A 9,004-nucleotide genomic window follows, 5' to 3' on the forward strand; every position below is an offset into this window, starting at 1 on the left:
TTGAGAGGGGGGCCTCGACACCCGGGAGACTAAGTCCGTTCACATTACCCACTGTGGGAGAAGCAGTGCGGCGGGCCAGACATGGGAGCGAGAGAATGAAAGAGCAGGGGCGAACGAAATGCAAAAGAAAGTATGTTTGTGAAACGATTAACTCACTGAGGTAAGAAACTCTGAAGTGAAGCTGATATTCAAAAATGTTTTATACATTGGAACTCCAAAGTGGAGCACGATCTTCTGTGATGTGATGCTGGTTTTTCTCGTTTCAAAACCAAATTTCGGAAATGAGCTCAAACGGGGCGGGAAGGGGAGTAGCAGTAAGCATGTCTGCCCCGCAGTCGAGAAACCCTATTTAAAGTTCGCATGTTTTCCCAGTAATTGCTTGGATTTCCTCCCACATTCCGAAAACGGGCATTTTTGGTTCTTTGAAGATGCTAAATTGTCCGGAGGTCTGAATGTGTTTTTTTCCCCATATGTGCCTTGTGATTGACTCGCGGCCAGTCCAGGTTGTACCCCACCTCTCGCACAAAGTCCACAGGGATGGGCTTGACAAGCGCTGTAGCCCTGTGGCTGGGCGACATTTTAAACATCTATCCAGGAACTACAAAGTGATTCCTTTTGGCTAATTCTGGCTAACCATTTACAGCAGTAGTTATTAATGTGTGCATTCTCCCTGTTCAATTAAGCAATCAAAAATAAAAAACAGTGCATGGAAGGAAGCTCACACCGTCGCCATCATAAAACCTTTATAAACCCGACAGACCAGTGATTCCCAACCAGCGTGTCAGGAGAGATCGTCAGGGATGCCGTGAGAAATTATCCAGTTTGATCCACCTTATTCCTGGGTGCACTCATGAAGAAACAATTATGGGTGCAACTTCTTGTGAGACACCGGAAGGAGCAGTGAGCCATTTGTTGCTAGCTGTTTTGGTTGCCCAGGAGCGGTTCGTTTGGACGTGTATTGTTTCCTTCATGATTATCAGCCCCCATAGCATTTAAAAATGTCCTTGCGCATCTCGGCGTGTTTTGAGAAAGACTTAGCAGAAAGCATCGGATACAGAGGTAGACGCCGAAACCAGCTGCGGTGCCAACTATTTCTCCTACAGCCATCGGGACCTCAACCACCAGCAGGAGAACTAAATCTCGCAGCCGCCACGGTGCCGCGGCGAAGCGGCGCAGACAAGAGGTGAGGATTTCCTTGTATATACCTACGACTCTATTTTGGTTACTATGCACTGGGCAGCAGGAGAAAAAAAAGACCCACGCCGTACTTTTCAGTACTGTCGTCTGTACTGTTGCCTATATGACAAGTTAACAGGCACAGCAAAGACTTTCTGTGCGGCGTGTTATAACGCTACTCGAGCAAGGGGCACACAATATATAGGAATCCTACATACTGTGTAAAAGCTTGTGCCGTGTCACGGAAACATATATGAATACATAATACAAGTTACGTGCATGTATTACATAACGTATAAACAATCCAACTAGGAATTTTAACTGACCCCATAACATCTTTGCCATCTGACTTTTAAACCGATGTTGACAACGTCTGTTAGTTCCAGAAATGGCCGCTGTTGTTTACTGGCGCTGTAATATAGGCGCGCAATATAGGCAGAGACTGGGACGACTGTATTTCCGGGTCACAGATATGCAATATGACTAGATCCAACCAACGGACGTGCCTCCCGTGCCTACGTGGTGGCCATGTTAAATGTGGCAACATTCCATCAAAGGCAATGCCTTGACATATGGCGGCCATGTTGGCCGTGATGGCAGGAGTTCTATCTATTGTTGCATAAAGCTCTGCACAGAGACAGCGTACATGGCGGCGGTGTTTAAGAGGGATACAACACGCAACAGTGTCTGGAGTCTGGAACATGCAATTTTTGGCACAGTAGCACTTTTTTTTTTTTTTTTTTTTGCCAAGCCGCTCTAGCAACGGATTTGGAAACACATGAATTCCTCGCCGCTCATGAAAGCAACCTGCCTCGACTCTCCAATGACTACAATAACGTCACCATCAAGCACACCAGCGTGGTAAGTTTGAATAACATTTCAAACTTTTCAAATATTTTCAAGCTTTTTTATATTTCTTTTACAAAAACCATCCCAAAAAGTACGACAGTATAATTTTGTACTGGACAGTAATATAGATGCATATGGCTGCAAAAAAACGTGCTTCAATACAACGCACAATCGGCTGTAACGGATAACCCCCTGCCCCTATTAGTCCATTAAATCGAGGTTCAACTGTATATGAATGGTTAACCTATTTGAGTATGAACATGATGAGTCAAAATGTATAGAGAACAAGGGGTGGCACTAGATACATTTTCTACTTCCTCCTACTCCCTTTGAACATGTAAACTGAACAAAGACATCGATGTTTTCTTATCCTTTCTTTTAATTGTATTTTGCGATTTTAAATTAGTCCGTTATGTGTTTATATGTTCAATAAAAATCAAACAAAAATATTGTCACTTTTATGTACCAGGTTTTTCCTTGGTTTCTGGAGCACAAAGGCGATGTGGTTACTAGCAGTGGGAAGTACTGGGGTTGATGACAGATGAATGGGGCTGGGTGGGGGTGAGAAAAGTGTTATCCTCGTTCGAAACCCTTAATGCATCATGTCTTGTTAATGATGTACTTTATTGCTCCCCTCAGGTGATCAATATGAGATTGATAATGGCTGAGTGAGGAACTGGGCAGCAGGATCGTCATCCTGTGATGCCCAAACACAGTGGTCAGACCCAGGGATGGAGGATCACCTATTCTTCAGCAATCGCTTGTGAAATGCATACACCACCACAGGTGGCACACCCGCTTGCTGACAACATAATAGAGACTGATGCCGTCTCCCGTCTGTCTACAGGGACTCCACTCGAAGAATTTCGAACACAACCTGCCCACAACCATTTGCTCCTGCTTAAACGCAATGCCAGTTGTGGACCAAATTCCTATGGCTTTGATCAAGGTAGGACAAAATATAAGTATGTTTATTTCCGGTGCTTATGGTGGACACAAATTTGGGTTTTCTAGGGTACTCGCGTGTTGGAGATGAGGTGATGGGTGACCGTGCATTCACTTTGAGGGACTTGCTGCAGAGGATGCCAGGCCAGCTAACTAGCGAGGGGGTCACACATACACGCCACATTGCTCAAGTTCGCCAGGCGTCTGAAGGTCGATAAGATTCTCTGATAAACGGTGCCAATCAGCTTGGTTCCCAAAATGGACTCAAAATCTGTGCTGGTTCAATGAGTTTACAAGCTGAGCTTATTTCAAGTGAACAAGAAGAAGAAATTTAATGTTGCATCAAAATATAGTATTGGAAACACACTTTTCCTTGTCACAAAACCAAACTGCAGATGTCTTATTTTCCCACATGCTGTGCTCTTGTTTGTTTGCATGTAACATACATAACACCCCTTAAGTCAGGGTGGGCCACATCGGTGAACCCACATATGTTCTGTATAATAGCTAGAGGTGTAACGGTACGCCAAAAGTCAATTGGTTTTAAGGTCACAGTTTGGTCACATGCTGTACCGTAGGGGTCGGCAACTAGCGGCCCACTTTGACTAGAACACTGAGCCGGGCTTACACAGCACTCAATTCCTTGTTACAGTATTTAGGCACCCGATTGGCCGCGTAACCAATTTGACATGTGACGACGTCACAAGAAATACACGGATAGGCTGACTTGCCCACGTGACAGAAATGTGGGATTGAATGCGGCAGTAATGTCTACAAAACGGTGGCTGCGCCAGCTGTGACGGTTCGTACAAGGGGTGTATGTTAATTGGCCAATATAAAAAAAAAAAAATAGCGGACACGACTAATGTGTATTGCAGGACACACTTCGAACGCACCTCGCCTGTCTGAGCGCCGCTTTGCAATCGATCGGGTGAGAGGTGACCCTGAGTCGGCTTCTGTCTCCCCAAGCATAACAAAGCCCAGCAGATTTCCGGCAACCTCGGTGGACTTCCGCTTTCCGCAGCCCACGTCCCAGCTGCATCCTCGGTGGAGATGAAACATGTTGGCTTGGCATTTATAAATATGGGTAGAATGAAAGCATACTTTTCTTTCCACTCTTCTTTGCACTTCATACATTCGCTATCAACTTTTCTTTTCATCACTTTGACGGTGACATTTTGCTAGCTAGCTCTCCTTAATCATGCATTCACGTTCTTCTGTACAGGTGGCCATGTCGTCAAATGCATCTGTTGAGATGTAAATAAAGTGAAAAATGACTAAATCCTGTTTACTTTTATCACTTTTGGTTCTTGTCTTGTGCACTGATTTGGTAGCTAACAGCCTATCAGAGTGATCAAATGTCACCGACTGCTGGCGCCAGTTCAACATGTTGAATCGGGCGAAAACCGCCCTCCGACGGCTCATTCGTGCCGACGGTGCGAGCCACACCTGGCTGACGGCACTCATCGACTCTACCGACTGCTCGACGGCCAATGGCCAAAATCCGCTTGATATGTCGAGACCTTGAGGAGGGCTGAGAGCCTGCGAAATAGCCAAAGTAGGAAGGAACAAGCAAGATCCAACTTCTTAGATCCTTTCAAGTTTGTGAAGGACGTGTTCATGAAGGACAAAAGTGGCATGCTACGAACATCAGAGACCGTGTCGATTACGAGAGGGAAGCTGTCATACAAATACTTCTGCATCTGTGATGTGCCCATTCGAACTGTGGCAGAGAAACCAATCAAGACCCTTAATCATAGGTACAATGCAGCCTTGAGGAATGAAGACCAAGTAGAGCAGCTCAGGCAGGGCACCGCCGCCGTGAGTGTATCGATGAGACCGTGCTCCCTGGCAGGCTGAAGCTATGATGCCTTCAGTTTGGTCTCCTACCTTGACGTTTGTGGCTTCTGACCATCTTCAAGGTTTCAAAATCAAGGTTGAAAAGCTTGAGAGGTTGGTCAGCTCGACTGGACAGAAATGGGATCTGGGAGTCACCCATCTCCAGTATCACAGATTACAAACCTGTCAATGTAAGATTGGAGATGATGTGGACAGAGTCCCGCAGCCCATGTGTAGCCAAAACTGCCCCCACCCTGGAAACTGGGAGGAACTGGACACCAGCTGCAGCTACACATCGGGCAAAACCAGCCCTCAAGCAAAAAGGCTCAGGAGGCCTTGGTCTCCAGGAAAGTAATCGAAGAAGTAGGAGGTGGAAGGGGCTAAAGTGGAGAGGTGCACACCTGGGAAGTCCAATGATACCTTTGAGCTCTCTGGAGTGTTGTGGGCATCATCAAGAAAACACCAAAGAAGAAGGGTGCCACCCAACTGGGAAATGTCATCTTCTGTCTCTTAATAGTGTCTCGATGTATATGCGGGGATTCTAACACCGAGTCCTGAACCTCGTCTGTGGTCAGGTGCAATCTCACCATGCAGAGTCCCCAGCATTGAGGATCTTAACGTCACATTGTATGGATTGAAAACTTTCTCTTTTTACACTTCTGTGGTGGGAAAAAAAACATTGGTTTTTTTTTCACATACAGTATGTGCCCTGTGATTGGTGACCTGTCCAGGGTGTACCCTACCTCTCGTCCAAAGTCAGTTGAGATAAACTACAGTCACCTACGACCCTATAAGGACAAGCATAAAAGAGAATGGATGGATGGACATTTTGTACAGTCTGCTACTAAATTCCCATAATATCATACCAAACTTCACTTCATGGTCATACAAAGATGAAAAAAGTTGTGGCCTTGTGACCAGCTTTACAATTAAAGCATCCATCCATCCATTTTCTTTTACCGCTTATCCTCACCAGGGTCGCTGGCGTGCTTGAGCCTATCCCAGGCATCTTCAGGTGAGAGGCGGCGTGCACCCTGAACTGGTCGCTAGCCAATTGCAACAACAAACAAACAACCATCTGCACTCACATTTACACCTGCGGCAATTTAGAGCTCAATCAACCTACCGTGCATGTTTTTTATTTTTGGGGGGGGGGGATGTGGGAAGAAATCGGAGTGCCCGGAGAAAACCCACGCAAGGCACGGGGAGAACATGCAAACTCCACACAGGCGGGTCCGGGACTAGAATCCCGGTCCACAGAACTGTGAAGCAGATGTGCTAACCAGTCACCCACCGTGCCGCCAATTAAAGCATGTCAAAGTTCAAAAAATTAAAATAAAAAAAAGTCTCTTTTATAATTATCTCCTGGTGTATACAGAAAAGGGGGTCTATTCTCATTATAATTACAGAATGGTGAAATTATATTCCTTTTCTATCATATTTCTATGGTTTTCAAAGATTACGATTTGGAACAGGAATAAAATGACAGTATAATTAATGATACAATCATTAGGAACCACAAATATTAGATGTTAACAGATGGAGTCCACATCCATTCACGTCTGATAATGACAGTGGGCTTTTGAAATCATAGCCCTTAGATGAAGGAAATTGAATAATCTGTCATTTGAGTCATATAATACTGATATGTGCCTGATTGGATTATGAACACATGCAGTGTGAAAAGTAGCATAGGGGGGTGGGGCCTCGTATTGAACGTGCTCTGCCATGTCAGATGAGTCTCCCCATTATGCCGCGCCACAAAGTATTTCCAGCGTGCTCCAGTGAGAAGCCAAAATTGTGAAAAGAGTTGACTTTTCCAGCATTTGCTTCCGGCCAAATGTTAGACTCCAGACTTTGTATGGATGGAGCTTGTTAACCTCAATTGTCATAAATCCAAATAACCAAATGTGCTGTTTTGCTTCTTTTTTTTTTTTTTTTTTTTCTCTTCCACTTATGAAAACAGATCAATTTTTGTGAATTTGTTGTTAACACCATGTGTGCTGCTCGAAATCAAATCTAACATTTAGAGCATCTATACTGTCAAAATATGGGGCTAATTATTGCTTATTACAGTATGTGTATGTTCCTTCAATGTAAAAAGTGCATTTTTGGTCAAAAGCTTAGCATTCTCTCATTTTTCTTCCCAATAGAGCAGAGAAAGGACAGGGAAAGCTGAAGACAAAGTCAGACAGTCAGGACATTACCCCCAAAACAACTGAGAAAGGATTGTACAACAACAGATACATTTTGTTATGTAATATCTACTCTGTGTTCAATATAAAATTGGTATTGTAAAGATATTTATTGAACTAATAGTACAGTGGTGTCACATCTGTCTCTGTTTTCACTTGGCGCTTCCTGGGTTCTTTAGTTCTTCCGCTTTTATTTGGCGAACCCTGCCTTTAATAAACTGGCCAAGTTTGCCTCTTGCCGACTTTGTCTTGGCCTTTGTGTCCTACCCGGTCTGTGTCAGGAACCGTGTTAAGTGGCAGTGCCAATCTGTGGTACACATCGCTGCCTTCCATGCAGCCAGCTTCGGTCCAGGTTCCAAGCCCGGATAAAGGAAGGGATTGCGTGAGGAAAGGCATACAGTGTAAACTGGACCCGTATTGTTTTTTACAATATTATTATTCATTTTCGAGACTGTATACACAAGCTCACATACAAAATGTAACAAAGTTGTTTTTTTGTTTTTGTTTATCATTTATATCAAGAATGTTTTTGTGTTTCCTTTAACAGTTAGAAAATGCAATGTAACACATTTTATTACAAGTGTCCTTCTTCAGACAGCAAACTAGTGGAGACTCAATCTCTGGTAGCCGCCAAGTTGTGCACTCCATTTAGCCGTAATTGCTTCGAGCCGCCATCAACTACCATTTCCACATTGTAGAAAGGGTTCTCAATCGATTATTGTGCCGATCTCTACACGCCGCTGTGCTATTGTAGCGTACATAGCAGGGGCGGCGCTACGGGCGGGCCTGGGTGTGCACAGGCCCACCCAGATTGACAGACTGCCCACCCAGTGAGATTCATGAAAATATAGATATTTTTAAATATAATTTGCTTTCGAGAAAAGCAAAATGAGTATCCAAGACATTATTCGATGCCTATTGGTAGTGTATTGGTTCACGTAACTCGCTTTTGTTGCTCTTGTTTCTTATTCGTAAATGAAAACAAATTCCCCCTCAACTGGTTCATTCTGAGAATGCTTGTCCTTTTCACAACATTTGATATTATTTTTTGTTGCTGTAGCCACTGAATTAACCAGCTGTGGGATCAAAGTCTTCTTCTCCTTGTTTCTTCTCCTTCATTTTCTTCAGCTGATATGTAATCAATTCCAACTCAATTCAATTGCCCATGATCCGTAACGACACAAGCAGTGTTGAAAATAGTCTAATGGATGTCATTCTTTCTCTTTTTCTTCCGCAAAACACGATGGATGATTTTCCACAGCCTAACTCCATAGACAAGCCCATAATGCTCATTGTTGATGTCCCCTCAAAACCTGTGAAAATGACCGTCATCATGCTTCACAGCAGGCTGAATGGATCCAGTCAGTGTGCTCTTCCGGACCCAACGTGACAACCCTGAACTTCTTTGTCCATGGAAACACCTCTGATTGACATATACATTAGTTGAATGACATGTTTATCTGATCGCAATTGCCATGTAGTAAAGCTGCCACGTGCTTGCACAAACGTATCCACTTACCCATAGCTGAGCACAAGCATGCCCACTAATGGCTTTCTACTAGCCTAGTGTTTACCATGGAAAAGTGGCGTGATGGATAGCATGCAGGGCAGGGTGCGACGCAGTTGTGGTGCTAATGCCCAATGTCTGTTTGGCGAGCGAGTCGACCAACAAGGCCCCCTTGCTAACGACTCTTTGCCAAGTAAATGATGATGATAAAGACGAGCTCACCCTCTGCCACTGAGCATTACGTGCCGTACCTAATGACGTTGAATGCTGATGGTGAACAAAAAACAACAAATGGATTATGCCAATGCATCTTAAATGGGCATCCCTAAGGAAACCCATCTGAATTGTAAATTCTTGTACCAAGATATCATTTTTCCCAATTGCAAACGGCTACGTCCCTAAGGTGTATTTTTTGTGTGTGCATTTTTTGTCCATCTTTATAAGCACTGAACTAATGCAAAATGTGTCGCCCATTGTCAGGAATGGACGACGA

The 9,004-nt window shown here is 44.2% G+C and overlaps 1 long non-coding RNA gene across 1 annotated transcript; it reads left to right on the top strand.

The window, feature by feature from the left end:
* The first annotated feature begins 1,909 nt into the window (after positions 1–1,909).
* Positions 1,910–3,586, top strand: LOC133396560 (uncharacterized). Its single transcript, XR_009767385.1, has 3 exons — positions 1,910–2,037; positions 2,665–2,974; positions 3,040–3,586. It is a non-coding gene; the product is annotated as an uncharacterized LOC133396560 (long non-coding RNA).
* The last annotated feature ends 5,418 nt before the right edge of the window (positions 3,587–9,004 follow it).

The sequence above is a fragment of the Phycodurus eques genome, chromosome 21 (genome assembly GCF_024500275.1).
Source record: "Phycodurus eques isolate BA_2022a chromosome 21, UOR_Pequ_1.1, whole genome shotgun sequence".
Taxonomy (NCBI): domain Eukaryota; kingdom Metazoa; phylum Chordata; class Actinopteri; order Syngnathiformes; family Syngnathidae; genus Phycodurus; species Phycodurus eques.